The sequence below is a fragment of the Equus quagga genome, chromosome 3 (assembly GCF_021613505.1).
Source record: "Equus quagga isolate Etosha38 chromosome 3, UCLA_HA_Equagga_1.0, whole genome shotgun sequence".
In the NCBI taxonomy this organism is placed as follows: Eukaryota; Metazoa; Chordata; class Mammalia; order Perissodactyla; family Equidae; genus Equus; species Equus quagga.
The window spans coordinates 101,278,496-101,286,454 of NC_060269.1; positions in this window are offsets into that span (position 1 = coordinate 101,278,496).

Sequence of the window (7,959 nt, forward strand, 5' to 3'; positions counted from 1 at the left end):
TTACCCTTTGAAATAAAGGCTAGAGATTTCTCAGCACCTTGTTCAATAGTTATAATTTTTCAGTATCAAGCTATTTTTTTCAAAAAAAGTGTAATATATTTATTCATTATATGAAAATTGGAGAGTCTTGAAAACAATTAAGATTGTTTTGGGATGGGGAGCAGAATTAGAATCTCAATCTCTGAAGGCAACAATTGTTACTTAGTTTTTCAGCACCCAGTTTTTACTTTAACATGATAGTATATAATAACAACTTTTTAATTTTCTACTTTGCAAAACTCATAGTTGATGTTGCCCACGTATAAAAAAACAAGGATAAGCTGATGTATCTTTCTGCATTATTTCTTAGTAAACCTACGTTTTCAAAGTTGGGCTGATTGAAATTTGAACCAATCACATTTCCCCACAGATTGTCTAGAAATTTCTGTAACTTCCTTGGAGAAAGAAGCCAGCTGGGATCTATCTTAAAATTTAAATACAATTTCAAACCCTCTGTTATTCTTTGGTACCTTCCCTGAGCAGGGCTTAAAGTCCCTGTGGGCTGGAGGCATTGAGGTTCTTGGACAGCATTGTGTAGTGGGGTTCACAGGAGTACACACTGTGGCTTTGCTTCTGTGCTGTCAGGAAAGCTATAAATTTCTGGTTACCTTAGTGTTTAAGGTTTCCCAATAATTACATGTCTAGAACAATGCCTTTGGACCAAATGGTAGATACTCAGAAGCAATTAATAAAGGCTCATTGACTTACTGATTGATGGGTACCATGTTAAAACTTGGAAATGCTCAGTAAGCATTTATTTGTGAGGATTGTAATTCCTTTATATGACTAAAATGCCTAAGAGCTCAATTTGGGCAACAAAATAAATAACATAGTACTGGATTATAAACCCATCATATAAAATATCCATGAGTCCATGCTGATAAAAATCAATGATTGAATAAATAATTAAGTGGGGGAAAATACACAAATATCGATACAGAAGAATTGCAAATAACTATGTATAATTCCCCATTCCATCCCTGAAGTGTGGGATTCATATAGTGCTTTCTTTCTAAAGAGTGTGGAAAGGGTAACCAGTAGGGTGGGGAAGGATGAGTTACTTTACAGCAGAGAAACCTGGCAAACTCTGTCTCAGCCAGTTGATCATGTCAACATCTTCAGTGATGAGATACGTTGATAGTAAATACCCTTGATATTGATGAAAATAGCTCTTTACTTCTCAGGTCTTTCTCCCCAAAATGCATGACCATGGTAAAAACATCAAACAAACCCAAATGGAAGAACATAGACAAAATACCTGACCAATACTCCTCAGTTTTGTCAAGGTCATCAGAAATAAGGAAAATCTGATGAGCTGTGACAGTCAAGAGGAATCTAAAGATCACTACTCAATGTAATGTGGCATCCTGGATTTACTCTTGGGACAGAAAAAGGAATTAGGTAAAAATTCATAGAATTCTTATGAAGTGTGGACTTTAGTTAATAATAATGTGTCAACATTGGTTCATTAGTATGTAACAAATGTACCATGGGAGTGTAAGAACTTAATAAGGGGCCGGTCTGGTGGCACAGAGGTTAAGTTCGCATGTTCTGCTTCTTGGCAGCCTGAGGTTCACCAGTTCCAATCCCGGGTGCGGACATGGCACCGTTTGGCACACCATGCTGTGGTAGGTGTCCCACATATAAAGTAGAGGAAGATGGGCATAGATGCTAGCTCAGGGCCAGGCTTCCTCAGCAAAAAAGAGGAGGACTGGCAGTAGTTAGCTCAGGGCTAATCTTCCTCAAAAAGAAAAAGAAAAAAAAAAGAACTTAATAATATGGGAAAATGGATTCTGAAACTACAGAAACTCTGTAATATTCTTGCAATAATTGTTTTTCTGTAAAGGGCCAGATAGTAAATATTTCCAACTTTGTGGACTATAGGCTCATGGTTGCAACTACTCAACTCTGTCTTTGTAGCTTGAAAGTAGTCACGGAAAACAACACAGAAAGGAATGAGCATGTCACTTTGTTAAAATAAAATCGTATTTACAACATCAAACAGAAATGCACATTTGGCCTGAGGGTTGTAGTTTGCCAGCTCCTCCTTTAGATACTAATTTTTTTCTTCCATTTTTAAAAATGTAGAGATGTCTTCCACTTTTAGAAAGGCTAGGAATGCTCCAAAAGGTGTATTTTATCCAGAACTTAGTTGCTCTTTGTTGGTTGTCTTTCAGAATATCTAGAGAGCCATGTTGCTAGAAGAAAGTGTCTTATAGCTTATATCAAGTGTCTCCTATTGGAGACAAGTGTTAGAAGTCAAAATCTGCATCTAGGGGTAATCTGTACCTGAAATGAAACATCACGTTTTTTAATTCAAGTTCTAGAGGTAGAATGGGTACTACAGAGATTTTCTATCCCCTTTAACCACAAATAAAAGAAAAATCCTACACCACCACCAACAAATGTGTATCTCTTTCCTTCAATTGTGAATTTTCTCTTACTATGGCTGAACAGTCCCTGGTATGTGTGTAATTCGAATCTTTCTCCTTGTGCACTGAACACTTCAACTCTTGTTTACTCCAGCAATTGATACTTCTTCTCTGTATCCTCATCATTTTCTTCTCCTGAATGATGAATTCCCATCAGCAAATATGTTGTGATATCTCACAACTTAAAACAAAACAAAACAAATCTTAGCATCAGATCTCATCCAGATAGTCCTACATATTCTCTCATCTTCTTTATATTAGAAGCCATTCAAGACTTATCTATACTCACTGTATCCAGTTTTTCACTTTACTCTTCTCCTACTGTAGCCTTTTCTGAATTAGTTTTATTAAACTGCTTTATTACATAAGTACAAGAATATATATATTCATACACAAAAGTATATGTATGCATGTATGGTGTAAAGAATAAGAACAAAAGGCACACCACTGTACCACCATCAGCCTAAGAAAAGGAACTTATCCACACCACTGAAGTTCCTCTGTGCTTCCCAGTCCCACCTCTTTACATATCCTGCCCACAGGTAACATAATCAGTGGCCTGAATTTTCTATTTACCCCTCCCTGGATTTCCCTCACAGCTTAACACACTTACATGTTTACTCATACAGTTTATTCCTTCGATCAGCAGGTCTTAATTATGTACAAAGGCAATCATACTCAATGTGTTCTTTCCTGATTTGCTTTAATCCTGGCACAAGGTCATGTTACCAAAATTTACTTATGCTGATATTTGAAGCTATAGAACATTTGTTTGCATGACATGTATAAAAATATATTTGTTTATTCATTTTAATGTTGACAGATGTTTGAGTGGTAGAAAAATTCTTTTTATAAGCTTGATACTAGGAATATTCATGTATCTGTGTTGAGGAAAATGCCCTAGAGTTTCTCTACATACGAGTCAAATTAATTACTGGGTTGTCATATCTGTGAATTTTGAAATTCCTTGATATTGCCTTGTTTTTCACATGGATGCTAACATCTATTATTGTCATATTTTTGATATTTGCTATCTCAGGCATAAAACTGCATCTCATTGTGGTGGTTTTATTTTATATTTCTCTAATTATTAATTATACTCTATTAATAATTATTAAATATAATTACTAATTATATTTCCCTAATTAAAAATGGCTTACTCCAGAATAATGGCTCCAGGTTGAAGGAGCAGACTATACATAGTCTCATGACTGGTCTCATGGCAAAGGTAAATGAGCAGGCAGCACCATAAGTCTTAAAGCTTTGGTATAGAAGTTAGATTTATTGTTTTTATTCGCATTTATTGGTCTGAGCTTGTGATATATCCAACTCTGATGTTGATAGGATGGGGAGGTATAAACTTCTATTAGATGTGGCGGGTATATTTGGGAAGAATATCATAGTCAATTCATGTTGTTTTGTCTTATTCTTGGTTATTTGTCATTGTATGTGGGAGGTTGTATTTGAAAATTTGTTTGTAGACATAATTTAAAGACTGTGACAGTATTTTCTTCCTCCTGCGAAAATTATTCATTTATTTCTGCCATATGTCTAAGGCAACTAGTAGTTAGAATCATTTAATCAGTTTTTAAGGATTGAGATGATTCAAACATTTAAAAATGGTCTATTTCAAATTTACTCTTACTTCTTAAATAATAATTTATTATAAAATAATATCAAGCTTAGAGCAGTTATAATAGCAGTACAAAATATCCTGTATCTGCTTCACCCATGTTTCTCAATTGTTAGCATTTCATCCTAATTTTTTTCTCTCTCTCTCTATACATGCATATGTGCATATACATAAATACACAAATTCACATTCGTTCATTATCATTATTCTTTTTCTGAGTCGTATGAGATCAAGCTGTACATACAATCATCCTTATAAAGATACCAGAGTGTATTTCTCCAAAATAAGGCACATTCTTACATAACTACAACTATCCAAATCAGAAAATCCACATTGATGCAATACTGCTATTCAATTCCTCTATCACATCCACACCCATCCTTCCCAACTGTTCTGTCAAAGGCTTTTTTTATTTTTTTATTATTTTTTTTTTTTGAGGAAGATTAGCCCTGAGCTAACATCTGCTGCCAATCCTCCTCTTTTTGCTGAGGAAGACTGGCCCTGAGCTAACATCCGTGCCCATTTTCCTCTACTTTATATGTGGGACACCTACCACAGCATGGCTTGCCAAGGGGTGCCATGTCTACACCCGGGATCTGAACCGGCGAACCCCGGGTCACTGAAGCAGAACATGTGAACTTAACCACTGCACCACTGGGTGGCCCCTACTTTTTTTACTTTTTAAGGTGTGATTTTTGGTGAGAAAGATTGGCCCTGAGCTAACATCTGTTGCCAATCTTCCTCTTTTTTTTTTCTCCCCAAAGCCCCAGCACATAGTTGTATATCCTAGTTGCAAGTCATTCTAGTTCTTTTATGTGGGAGTTCCCACAGTGTGGCTTGATGAGCAGTGTATAGGTCTGTGCTCAGGATCTGAACTGGAGAAACTTGGGCTTTGGAAGCAGAGCATGTGAACTTAACCACCCAGCCACCGGGCCAGCCCCAACTAAATGGCATTATATTATAAGAAAGAACTCTTCTTTCTTCCTCATTTATTCATTCATATCAATCTGAATGCACAGCTTCCTATTTAATTCTAAAGCTATAATATATCATACCATAATTTATTCTGATACTCCAATTATCCCAGATGGCTAATGGGGGTTCCCCAAACTGGCTCTTTCGTTTTTTTCTTGACATTCCCCTATCATCTTTTGAGAAATTGCTTATTTTCTGATTTACCATATATTTTCCTTGGCTCAGCCCTGGGACCAGCTATTTTTCCAAGATTTTTGAGTTCCTTCAGTGGAGAATAACAGTTAGAAAGCAGAACCTGGTCACTTTGTGTGCTCATTGCTAGTAGGTTATCATCGTTGCTTTCAGACATCTTAGTGTAGTTATTCCACTCTCTGTTTCTCAATGTCTCTTGATATATAGATACATAGAGAGAGATAAGTAGATATAGACAGATCTATATAGAGCTCCATCTATAGATATATATGTAATTTCTGAATCTATAGGTATTCATACTGTAAAAAATACAAGTTTTCATCAATACCTATAATTCCAAACAAAACCTCAAGGATAGTATCTAGCCTTCTCATTTTCCAAATGTTTAAATTACCTTCCATTATCCTTAATGTACTTATTGCTGCTTAATTCTGCCCCATCCCCCATATGTAACCAATCTCATGATCATGCTGCTACCTGCTCTGCCCTGCCACTTACTTGATCCCTGGCCATACTGCCACTTTCTTATCCTCCAGGCATGCTACTGCCTGCTAGACTCCAGTAACTCTTTAGTCTTTAGCAATGCTGCCTCTTCCAAATGAAAGGAAAGGAAAAGGAAGAGAAATTTGAACTTACTTCAAAGTTCTCTGGGGTTCAGTTAAAAGCACAGGGGTTATATAAGTCCTTCTGCCCCCATTGTCTTTTTCTGGGGCCTAGAGTCTAACGTTCATCTTTCCAAACCCACAAGGTGCTCAAAAGCTCTTCTCAGCTTCTCAGCCACCTTAAAGGAATCAGAAAAAGTGCTCGTGACAATAAAAATCTTCTCGATTTCTGTGTCATCTGGATTTTGGACCAGTATTTTGTAATTTTCTCTTTAGTTCACCAAAGCAAAATAAACCCAGAAGAAGCAGAAGGAAAGAAATGATAATAAAATCAGAAATAAATGAAATTGAATATAGGAAAACAATAGGGAAAATTAATGAAACCAAAAGCTACTTCTTAAAAAAAATCAGCAAAATTAATCGTTGATAATTCTTTAGCAAGAATGACAAGGATGAGAAGATACAAGATATAAATCACCAATATCAGGAATAAAAGCAGGACTTATCACCACAGATTTGGGCTTTGGGGAGAAAAAGGAAAAAAATAAAAAATCTTTTAAAAAAATTGTACTGAGGTATTCTACTCTACTAATTTTGGGTTTATAAGGTTAAAAATAATTTTAAAGTCTGTTAGTCTTTCACTCTCACAGTATTTCTATTTAGTTCAAAGAAATAATTTCACATGGTCCACTGCTGGTTTGAGTTCTTGAAAGATCTGTGTGTGAGAATATGAAAATCAGATCTAGGCCAAGATATAGCTTTCACAAGACTCATTTTGTATACTTCTCAAGATTCCCGAAGAGAATACTATATAGATGCTAGAAAAATATATTTTCCATGGATGACTGCTTTATTTCATTTTTCAAAAACATTTTGACCAGTATATGGCATATTTTTTACCACAATACATATATGATGCTTTTTAATCATTAAATCAGAGACCCACTACAGTGCTGTATTCTTCAAATTTCTGGAAATGTATTACTCCTTAAATGGTTTTGAAATAAGATTTAAACTATTTTACTTTTTTCGCATGCATCCTCCTTTTGCCACTTTAATGAATGACCACTTCATTGTGGTCTCTTATACATCCCTTTGTTTTATGCCTTGGGTTTATTACCAAAGCGATATTCTAAAAACCATACTCCAGCATAAAAAGTCCTTATAAATGAGAAGTCATGTGATATCATTGTTTATTGGAGCAATGAGAACATTTAACATTATATTTTAACAACCAATGAAAAAGACTTTATTTTCAATCCAAATATTTTAAATTAAAGCAATTCTAGTAGGTCAGATTAATCTACTTAGGCTAACACCTGTGACCAGTCAATGCAAGATTTTTTCAGTGAATCAACACTTTACAATTACTACTTTTTAAAAACAAAATCTGAACATTTTTCTTAGATACATGAAAATTTAAATATTTGAAATTTGTCAGCCAATGTCCTGAAAATGTTCCAAAATTATATTTTTATTTTTAATGGTACGTAGATTTGTTAGCTATCAAGATGTATAAAACTATACTAGATTTTAAAATTCCTACACCCTCACCTTAAAATGGGAATTCATATTTGAAGTCTTATTCTATCATGTGATACTCTAAATTTCCAGATAAACTGAAAGAGGTTTTTATGTGATTAAAAAAGCTCAAACGTTCATTTTGTGTCACATGACTCATTTAGTATTTCATGATGGCTTAGAGTATTTAGAGGGCGTTTTTCAACGTCAATTATATTCTTTGTTCTTCCTGGAATTTTAGCAAATTTATATCTTTGTTTGTTACATCTAAGGGCAACTTCCCATTGTGTTCTGAAACTTGATACAAATAACTGTGAAAGAGTCTTTGAAATTTATTTCAAAAGTTGATAGGAAGTGACTTTCAAAAACCTTTATAAATTTGCAGAATACTTTCAAAGACCTGTGGCCAGGCAGCAGAACACTTGTAGCCAATCAGAATCTAGAATGTCCCAGTCTAAGGTATACGAGTGGGTTAAAGCAGGAAGTTATCTAGTTCTCAGAAGAACTGAAAGGAAGCTTTATTAAGCTTCATAATGTACACATCTCATCCCATCTCATATCACCA